Genomic DNA, 10,955 nt, shown 5'->3' with positions numbered 1-10,955 from the left:
CGCGTGGATTGCTGAAGGCGGCCCGTCCCTGTCCAGACGGGGCACAGCCGGGCTGCCGGCCGAAGCTGGTAGAAGCCGCCCTGAGGCGCAGGCCTCACGCAGCACCTTCAGCAGGAGCGCAAGCACACCCAGAACCGGCCGAGGAGCCCCCTGCTCCGCCTCGGCAGCCAGTTCCTGCTGAGCACGTCCACAGCCCAAAATGCCGGGTGGCCCCACTCAGCAACTCCATGCAGCTGCTGAATAACGTGGAGGCCGAGACGGACCCCGAGGAGCCCCGTGCTGGAGGGCCCCGGTCAGCGCAGGGGCCCCCAAGCGCCACCTTCCGGAGCTGGCCGTCCAGGTGGGAGCGGAGCCACTCAAGGGCCTCGCTCAGGAAGGGGCGTTTGCCACCGGCAGAAACTTGCCAAGCTCCTCTGGCCCAGGGAGGGGGTCCTCGGGAGCGGTCACACCACCGCTTGCTTCAGGCGGCCGGGGCCACTCCTCCTCACAGAGGAGCTTCAATCATCCCCAGCCCAGCCGGCAGTTCCCGCCCCTCTGGCTTTCATTAGCCAAGAGGGGCAAGAATCGGTCTGGCAGCGGCCGCAGGAGCCCGTCGAGCACCTTGCCGGCATCCCGAGCTGCACTCGCTGGAACTCTTCCAGCACTCCTGGACCAGAGGGTACTCTGGGCGCTCACCTGATTCCACTGCTCCAACGTGGGAGGCCAAGCCCCGGTGGATGCAAGAGGATTGTCCCCGCAAGCACACGGCCGTGGGCCTCGGGTGGCTCCGGGCGTCCCGGGGGCCAACTTGTCACAGGCCCCGACAATCCTGGGGAGCTCTGCCGGCAGCGTGTGGAAGGCTGAGTGGAGAGGTCACAAACTGCCTCTGCTGCTCTCACCAGCCCAAATATATTCGGCTGTAAGCACACGCCAGGACCAACTGTATCCTCCTCCACCTGCACGCAAGCTGTCTCGCGATTCATTTCATCGCTCTCTGCTCCACACACGCTCGGCTGCAGAGGGGGCGCTCTGGAGCGATCGTGTCAACGACCCGGGTCACCTCGACATTCCAGAGATCGACCAGGGATTCGACAGGAACACCGGCCATATCGGTCGGAATCACCTGCCCCCGCCCCCCAGAGCCCTCTGGAAGCCATCTGGATCCCTCTGCCTCTGGGGGCAGGCCATTGTCATGGGTCCCCCACCCCTGCAGCGGGGAAGAGTCGCCGTTAGCCTACATCTCAGCAGGCAGCGATCGGATCGTGGCAAGGGGACCGATCCAAAGCCGCCCACCTTCAGATCACGGTCCCCTTACCCAGTCGAGAGTGTGGCCTGCTTCACGTCGGGGTGGGGCAGTCGCATGTTGGGGCGGTCGCATGGTTGTCACGGAGCCCATGAAGACCTGAGCTGCCCCAGATCAGGCACCCCCAGCACGGATGCTGACATTCCCCGGGACCAGCAGCCGGGGCGACCTCAACGTGGCAGCTGAGAGAGCCCCCATCCACTCAGGTTGGGTCGTGGGGCGGGTCCTGCACCCCACCCACCCATCTCACTAGCCCAGCACAGGGTCCAAACACTCTGGACTCGGAGCCAGACAGAGAGGGAGCCTGGAGACTGAGAGGGATGGAGTCCCCATAGAACATTGAAACGCCCCCTCACTGGCCCTCCCGTCTCCCTAGATCAGGGGTCCTCAAACTACGGCCCGCGGGCCAGATACGGCCTGCCAAGGTCATTTACACGGCCTGCCTCAGAGCTTTCAGACTTGTTCGCCGAAAACGATCTCTCTGAGCCCGCACAGGCGTACTCTGAAACTCTTTCAGTTTCAGAGACTAGAAGAGAGCCAGCGCACGCGCCAAATTGTAACAGCTCCCTTCAACTGCGCATGCGCCGGCTCTCTCTGCTAGCTCGGGCTGGCTCCTGCTGCTGTGCTGGCCTTGCCAGCATTAACTGCACATGTGCTGGCTCTTCCCCATATTGCACGCATGCATTGGCTCTGAATACAGAAGAGAGGAGTGAATATGGAACCGGACGCTGACCATCTCATTAGCCAAAAGCCATAATAAGTTTATGTTGATTAAAGTTGTTCTTCATTTTAAATATTGTATTGTTTTTTCCTGGATTTTTGCACTGCAAATAAGATATGTGCAGTGTGCACAGAAATTCGTTCATATTTTTTTCAAACTATAGTCCAGCCCCCCAACAGTCTGAGGGACTGGACCCCTGTTGGGGACCCCTGCCCTAGATGCTGCACCAGGTAGCCGGAGCCGGGAGAGGCAGACCCCGCCCCCCTGATCTCACCCACCAGGCCTTGGCTGCGCACGCCGGACCAGCTGCCTCCTCCATGATGGTGCACGAACGAGGCAGGTCTTGCGGTGCACCGATTGGGCATTAAGGCAGCATCCAGGGAGCTGAGCAGGGCCAAGAGGGCGCCCCCCCCCACAGCGCCGGGGAGCAGCTGCCACCTGCCTGGGCTGCATCCCCTCACCTGGCCAGCCCTCCACCCAAAGCCAACTCTCCCCACGCCCATCAGGACGCTGACTGACCCCCATCGGAACCCCCTTTGGTCCCATCCCCTCCCCATCCCCTACTGCACATACATAGAAACAGAGAAGCAGAGCGAGCCGGAAGGGGCCTCCCGGGCCATCTAGTCTGACCCCCGGCTCCAGCCGGCTCCACTCACGACATGCCCGCCACGTGCATGCCCAGGCTGTCCTTGAACACCCGCGCAGGTGAACCCTCCATACACAGGGCTGCGCAGAGGAGGCCCCTCCCCCGACACTGAGCATGACAGCACTGCAGGGGGCTTGCCCTTGCGCCCCCTCTGGCGCACCCGTCCCCACGCCGGCCTGGCAGAACGGCCCTGCCGCACGCGGGCCAGGCGGAAGCCCTTCCGGCCAAGCAGAGCGGGCAGCCCTGCGGGACCGGCCGGCGGCTTCTCTCCGCGGCGCCCACTCCGGCCGGGAGAGGACGAGTGGACCCACGGGGCGCCTGGGAGCGCCTGGCCCATGCGGCCCGAGGCCCACGCCCGGCCAGCCCCCGGCTCTCCTCCTGCCACGCGGCCTGGAGGGCGTCCGGCCGGCAACGCTTCCGTGGGCTGTGCCTGTCCTGCAGCCTGGGCCCGCCAGACATCCTCAAGGGGGAGGGAGCGGCTTCAGCGAGGGTGGGGGAGGGATGCTGCAGCAAGGAGGTCTCCTATCTGCCTTTCCTGAAACGAAGGAAAGAGTGGCCGGGGGAATCTGTGCATGGCGCAATCCTCTCGAGGGTGCTCAGCATGCGCAGCCTGGGCAGGGCGGCAGCCAGCGATGCTCAGGAGGAGGGCGGCGCCCCCGGCACTTTCCTGCCCCGCCTTCAGTCGCGTTCCCTCCTCCCACAATGCCCCCCCAGCCCCCTCCCCTCCCTTGCCTGCCTGGCCCGGGAACAAGGAGGAAGCGCCTCCCGCCAGCCTTGAGGGAAATGGTGCTGGGAAAGCCGCTTCAGGCCTCCCCGCGCCATCCCGGGATCCGCCCCCACGGGCTGCGGCTGTGGCCGGGCCAGGCTGTGCTCATGGCGTGCGCTGCGCTTCCCGGAGCCTTTCGGGACAGAGGAGGGCAACAGTGCGTGTGGTGTGGAGAGAGCAGAGGGGGGCCCTCGACACCCCAGCCTGCGGTGGGCCCGTGAAGCTGGAGAGCGGGAGGCACAGGTGAAAGGAAGCACTTCTGTGCGCACCGGGCGCGCGCATTTGTCGCTGTGGGAAGTAGTGACGGCGGCCAGTCCGGGAGGTTGTGACGGGGGTTGGGGTCCGGCCCCTGGGAGGAGGCTCTCCGTGGCCACTGGCCCTGCTGGCCATGGGCTCCTCCTTGACCAGAGGTGGCCTGCCGGCACGCGCCAGCTGCCGAGGAGCCTGGGCAGGGAGAGGGGTCCTGGGCAGCTGGTTTGCTCCGTGCCGGACTGGACGGAGCCCTGGCCTGACTCCGCAGGCTTGGCCCACATTCGCACACCCTGGGGGGTCGAGCTGCGGGACCCGCAGCGCCAGGAGGCTGACATGAAGCCCCCCGGGACTGGCGGGGAAGGCACATGCGCACGGCGAAGGCTGCCGCCCTCTGCCCATTTCCCCGGGATGGAGCCTGAGGTTCCTGGTGGGAGGCACGTCGGAGGAGCTCCCCAGAGCAGCCTCCTCAGCCTCCGGATGCTTGGGACTTCCTGCCAGCCAGCCCTGACCATCAGGGCAAAGGTCCGACCATCAGGGCCCCTACGCTGGAGCATCTGGAAGGCACCAGGCGGGTAAGGGGCCAGGACCACCAGGGTGCGCGGCTGCCCCCGCCAGGCACGGTGTCCGTGGCCTCCCGCAAGACGCTCCTTCACGTCCAAATTTCCCCATCTTGCCAGGGAAACCAATTACACGGACCTGCCTTCTGAGGTTGTTGAAAGGACAGCAACCAGGCCAAGTGACACCTGCTGCCCAGGCACCGCTTTGCTAAGGATGTATTACATCATCATCATCCTCATCATCACCATCATTTGAATTTATGTGCCACTACAGGAGCCTGAATCTGAGCTCTCCACACATCTCACAATATAAAAACACAACTCTCTGAAATCAACAACATTAAACCAACATATTCAAAATGTATTAACAGCATAGTCCAAATATAGAAAACAAGGCATCAAAACTAAAATATTATAAAACGTTAAATAAAGCAATTTAAACTAAAACTGACTAAAACCAAACCTGGGGTCAGATGGTCGTTCAAAGCCATTGTTAAAAGAGCCGGAGAGAAGGCGAGTCCTCGCCTGGAGCCAAACTGCTGCGACGCGGCTCCGGCTCCGGCGCCAGGGCGCCTCTCGGAGAGCCTACTCCAGAGGAGGGTGGGGGCGAGCGCCGGGAGCCAGGGCGATCCACCAGTCATGAGGATGCGCCCCGGGAGCGGGACCAGCCTTGTTCGGACGCTGCTGCCATGACACGGCCCAAGTGCCGGCCTTCCTCCGGAGCCGCACCCTCCCCAGCCTGTTGAGGTCCATGAGGGTCCCCATCCCGCCATCAGAAGGAACATCGGAGCTGTGCAGTGTACTAGCCGCGTTGCCCCGCGACTCCCGTGATGCTGAGAACGGCAGTCCCACCCATCTGGTGGGCGCCAGGTTAGAGGAAGTGGGACGAGAAGGTGCTGGTGCTCAGTTCTGGGCCCCCCCTTAAGGAAGGATATAGCCAGGTTGGAGTCAGTGCAGCGAAGGGCCCCGAGGTTGGTGGCCGGTTTGCAGGGGATGCCGTATGAGGCGAGACTGAGGGAACTGGGTCTCTGCAGCCTGGAGAAGAGGAGACTCAGAGGGGATCTGTTGGCAACATACAGGTGTGTGAGGGGGTGTCACACGGAGGTGGGGAGAGACCTGCTCTCCCCTGCAGAGGAAGGCAGGATGCACTCCAACGGAGCAAAGCTCAGGGAGCCAAGGCTCCATTTGGATGCCAGGAAGCACTTCCCAACAGACAGGACCCCGAGGGTGTGGAATGGGCTTCCACAAAAGGTTGTTGAGGCCCCATTGGTGCGGGTGTCCAAGGATAGGCTGGACGTCCACATGGTGGGCATGTCGTGAGCGGAGCCGGCTGGTGCCGGAGGTCAGACTAGATGGCCCGGGAGACCCCTTCTGACTCGCTCTGTTTCTATTTTTCTATGTCAGGCCAGGGGGCCTTCCTGCTCCCCCCAGCTTGAGGGTTGGCTAAGTTAGTCCTGGAGAAAGCTCTGCCCCCTTTCCTCCATTCCTGCCCCGGCCGGGCAGCTTGGCTTGTCTGCTGCGGCCTGCAGCCATGAGGGCAAAACCACGCGAGCCCCTGCAGGCCAAGGGACGCCTCTCCAGGAGCAGCAGCCGGGCCTCTGCGGCCCCCGGGTGCTGTCATGGGGGCAGCACAGCCCTTCCAAGCCCCCCTGCCCCGAGGGCTGCAGAAGATGCTGCTGGAACTTTGCACATAGCCAAGAATCGCGGCTGCAGCATCAACCTTGTCAGACGTGGGTGTGTGTGAGCCACAAGGGCCAGTCCTCACATCCTGACAAGCCCCGCAGAAAAGAAGTGTCGATGGGTCAGTTTTCCTCTTGTTTGCACTTAGGTGTCGTGCGAGTTTTGTCCAATGTTTTCTCCTTTGGGGAGATTTGTGCAACTTTAATGGGGTTTTTCCCACCTTCAGAGAAATGTGCACAACCGTAATGCTCTTGAACACTTCGCTGAGAGTTGTGCTGGTCTCTAAAACAGCTCCGCTTTATCGCAAGAACCCCGCCACCCTGGCAACTGGACCCTAAACAACCCCGCAATAAGCCACGGGTTCTGGGGAGGGCCGTCTCATTGCAGGAACAATCCCCCACAGAAAAGCTGCACCCGCTTCCAACAGCTGCTGTGCCCCCTACAATCACCCACCAGGGATTTGCGTAACATGCGAACTGAGCCGTTTTCTGCACGTGCACAAGGGCTCCCTCCTCCTGCTCTGAACCGGGACCAGCCGAGATCATGGGAGCACGAACCGCAGCAGTCCAGGAGCGGCACAGGAAGGGACCCAGGGCAGCACCTGTCCGAGTCCACGGCAGCAGCTGCAGCATGTTCCACAAAGCTGGTGGGTGCGCATTCAGAATGTGCAACAGCCTCTCTTTACGGATTGTGGCAGCCAGCGTTGCTCTGTGGTCCCGAAGCAGAATTTGCCCCTTGCAGGCCACCCGCCTGGGGCATCAGCACCAGGACACAGGGCCCTCGGGGGAATGCCAGGACCAGGCTGATGGGGGAGGCAGGGGAACCAAGGCAGGACCGGGCACTGGGCAAGACAGCAAAGGGCCAGAGGCCAAGGCTGAGGCAGGAGAAAGCAAGGCCCAGGCACCTTCGAGGCACAGCACGGGCAGGGAAACGCCACGGCACGAGTGAGGGACGTTCTCGCACTCGTGGCCAAACAGGGCCCTGAAATTCATCTCAGTGGCCCAGGCCTGGCGCCCTTCTCAGACGGCTGGCTTTCCGCTCAAGGCCAAGAAGCCAACGAGGAAGGCAGGATGCCTTTTGAAAAGGAGTCCTCCACCACAGACCTTGGGGGCGCTCCCAAAACGACAGGGGGAAAAGTGCACCCTCTTCCTCCCACCAGCCACAGCAGGCCCACCTCGCCACCTCTCTGGGGGCCCTGGCTGTTCCCCCCTCCTGGTGTCCCATTCGCAGGTGGGCCGCTGCCCCAGCACGTGCGGGTGGGAACGCCCGGCCTCGGTCGCCTTCCTCCCACGAGTGAGTTGCGAGCTCCCGCTGCCGCTCAGGCCTGGTGTCACCCTGGACAGGCCCACGAGGGGAGGGGAATCGCCAAGGCCCCTGGAGCGGGGGAGCAGTCCTGCCTCCGGGCTCCCCAGAAGCGGCACCTGGCTAAAAACAGTGTCTCCCAGCAGCTCGGAATGCGAGGTTCTCTCTAGCGCCAGCGCCATGGTTAACAGGAGGCAGGCAGGCAGGCAGGCAGCCAACGGAGACCTCTCTCCCTCCGGGCCCCAGGTAATTGGGATCATCTAGTGCTTTGCAGGGCCCAGCACAGACAGAATTAGACCATCACGTCTCAGCTGGGGGAGGAAGGTGTACGGAAGAGCAGCGGGCAGCCCTGGAGCGCGTCCACCTGCCAGCAGTGGCATCCAGGATTCCTTCATTCTCGGCGGCAACAAACGGCTTGGGCCAGGAGGGCGGCTGCAACATGCCGGCACCTGGGCGCCTGGCAGGGGCCTTTCCCCACCACCAGGTGCGGTGGGACTCGCGCAGCCAAATTCCAGCATGGGAGGAACAGCCGCCGCGAACGCCCATGTGGGCCAGAAGCGCCACGTTTCCCCCAAGGCGATGCTCTGATCCACGCCACAGCTATGACGCATTGGCTGCATGAGGAAAAGGCCCCCAGCCTGTGGCGGCCGCCCCACAACTAGGCCTCCGGTCCCAGGAGCCTCATCCATGCCTGACTCGCCGCCTCATTCCGATTTGGGGGCAGCGCCCTCGCACTGCGCTTGCTGACCCTGTCCTGGAGTCCAGGTGCCTCCCACTCACTCGCACGCCTGCCCACCCTTTCCTCCCCACTGGGCTGGGGTGGTAGGGGAGAAAAATCACAACGAGCCCGAGAGAAGCATTTGCCAGAGACAGAGGCAGCCGGGGAAGGTGCCGGCCCCCGACTCTCCTGCCACCAACCCTTCTCTCCAGGTGCCCCCTCTCCTGTGAGGTCCCCTTTTGACCTTCCCTGGAAAAAGCAGGGCTTGTGACCCCCCCTCACAGCAATTAGGGTTGTCCTCCACAGTGTTCAGCCAGTGCCCCAGCAGATGCGGCCCCCGGAGATTTGCCGGGGCTTCGGGCTGCAGCAGCCTCCCCACACCTGGTGCCCTTCCGATGGGTGGGGGCTTCTCAGGCAACAAGTCCAATCCATCTGCAAGGCACCTGGCTAGCCAAGCCCCCCCCCCCCCCCCGAGTGGCAAGGGCACCGTACGTCTCCTGGGATGCTCTCCTAGTTTGGGACCGTGACGGTTCGGATGGTGTGCAGGCACCGGGCGAGGGGCAACCTGTCTCTTCAGAAGAAACTCTGCCCCCCTCCCCACGCTGCACCCCAAACTATTCCTCCCCTCCCCTCTTTTTGGGAGGTCTAAATCCCACCACCTCTGCCGAACTCCCAGTTACAAGGAGGACCAAGAAGCGGCACTTGGCGCGCCGGCCTTCTCCCCCACGCGCCCCTTCTCCTCTGATGCCTTGTCTTGGGACTCTCCCCCGGAGAGCCGGGCCGGCCTCCCTCCTGTGCTGTGCTGGCCACTCCAGTGGGAGCCTTCTGGGCTGAAGGGAAGCATCCACAGGCCGCGCATGGGCAGAGCCGCTATGAGCTGACAGTCTATTTTCCGTGCTGGTCGGGGAAGCTGCTGGGGGTGGCCCGGGCGAAGGAGACCTCGCGAAGGCATGACTCGGGGTCCCAGCCGGAGCTTCGGGAGCCATTTAAAGGATAAGGCTCGGCCTTGTAAAGTGCAAAGAGAGGAAGCGCCATGCGCAGAGCGTCCCTCTCACACCAGAGGCAAAGCTTCCCCGAAGGCATCAGCTCCCGCAGTCTGGGGCCGGGTTGCCTGGCTTGGCCTTGCGGGTGCCCAGGGGCATTACGTGCCAGCACGTGTGGGTCCCCTGCAGGGGAAGGAGCGCTGGGCCTTGCACACCCCGGGAGCCGAAATGCCCTCGGGCTTCCCAGGAACGCGTTCAAGATGCACGAGGGGATCGGGGCCAAACTGCTGCACAAGCGACACGGACACACAACTCGGAGGCAGCCGGGCGGAAAAGCCGCTCCGAGCGGGGGCAACGAGGAGCAGGCAAGCGGGGGCGAAGGAAGGGTATCTGGATCTAAGCCCGAGTCCACAATCGTTTTGGGTCAGAGATCTGAGAGCCTTGAGGGCGCTCTCACAAAATGACTGCTGTGGGCAAGAGGCCCATTCACAAAATGGCTACACGGTGAGCATGGCCAGGTACGCAATGCGCATTTCCCGGCTGGGGAACTGGTGAGTCTAAAGAGAAGGCAAATTCGCCCAGGACCAGATTCCTACGAAATAAGCACCAGGAAAGGCAGGAAGCACTAAAGGCGCGAAGGGAGGTAACCCCGGGCGGCCTGGGCAGTGCCAATTGTAATGAAATATATTGTCGCGATTTCCACAAACATATTCTGGAGATCACACACTCAGCGTTCTGGACAAATGAAGACCACGTCAACCATGCGCATTCGGTCTTTTAAAAAGCAATCTTAAACGCCCATGCAATGAGAATTGGTGGATTTATCACCAAATGAACACAAAGTCATTTGCTCCGCTTCACGGAAATGAGGCAGCAGGGGTCAGACGTGTCTCTTCACACTCTTACTTGGTGTGTTATTGTGACTGAAGTATTTGATTTATTTATTGAAAGTTTTTATAGGCTGTCCCAATACAAAAAGTTTCTGGATGGCTTACAAAAAAAACCCAAAAAACAAAGGAACCATATACAACGAGCCACACACAACACGCTGCATTCGATAAATAGTGATCAAAACAGGGATAAAGCCAATGAACTGTTAAAATATCGGGAAAACGAAAAGGTCCACCTGATGCCGAAAAGAATCAAGCGACGGCGCCAGGCGAGCCCCGCTGGGAGCGTGTTGCACAGGATGTGTGCGCTTCAGGAGCATGTAATGGCCGGGCTGGACACCCCACAGGAGGAGGGACCCTCAGGCAGGAATGGCGGCGCTTTTGTGGGGGCAATGGGGCTCGTGCTCTTGAAGGTGTGGGGCTTCCGACATAGGGGAATGCTGGGAAAATGCGGAAATCAGGCGTTTTTGGTTATTCAGCAGTGAGGGGGAGAGAGAAAGCGAGAGGAATTCTGCACGTGCTCAGTGGCACTCTCCCCTTCACTATGCCTTCAGGTGTTTCAGGATGCAAGCCTTACTGCCCAGGCGCCGCAAAAGGGATGGGTCAGGCCAAGGGGGGCGCGCAGGAGGTTCCCTGTCTCAACCGCTGCGGAAGCCAAGCATGGAAGCGGATCTGTCCGCGGCCGGCGGCACCTCCGCGGGCAGCGGGAGCGCTGCTGAGCCGCTCCGTCGAAACGCTTTTCACGCGGAGGACGCCGGACACGCGCGACGGTTGGAAGCGACGAAGCGCCGCGGAGGCGGCGGAGGAGGAGGAGGACGCGCGCGGAAAGGAGTCCAAGGCGGGGGCGCGGCGCTTCCCCGGCGGAGCGCGCCCCCGGCGCGGACCCCGCGGCGCCCTCCCGGAGCGCTGCCGCAGCCCCCTGCCAACCAGGCCGGCGGCGCCGGGCTCTGGAGGGCCCCCGCAAAAGGGCACACCCGCCCCCGGCGGCGCCGTCCTCGGTCCCTCCGCGGGCTCCCGGCCAGGCGCGGGCAAGCCGTCCCGCAGCGGGGCTGGCCGGCGCGCGTCTCCCGGCTCGGCCGGCGGGCGCCTTACCTGGGGCGCGCCGTCCCCGGCGCAGCTCTCGGGAATCCCGCCGCGGGCTCACGGCCCGGCCGCGGC

The sequence above is a fragment of the Varanus komodoensis genome, unplaced genomic scaffold (assembly GCF_004798865.1).
Source record: "Varanus komodoensis strain SLA01 unplaced genomic scaffold, ASM479886v1 scaffold1, whole genome shotgun sequence".
In the NCBI taxonomy this organism is placed as follows: domain Eukaryota; kingdom Metazoa; phylum Chordata; class Lepidosauria; order Squamata; family Varanidae; genus Varanus; species Varanus komodoensis.
The sequence above is the reverse complement of the archived record's forward strand: the minus strand, read 5'-3'. Positions refer to the sequence as shown.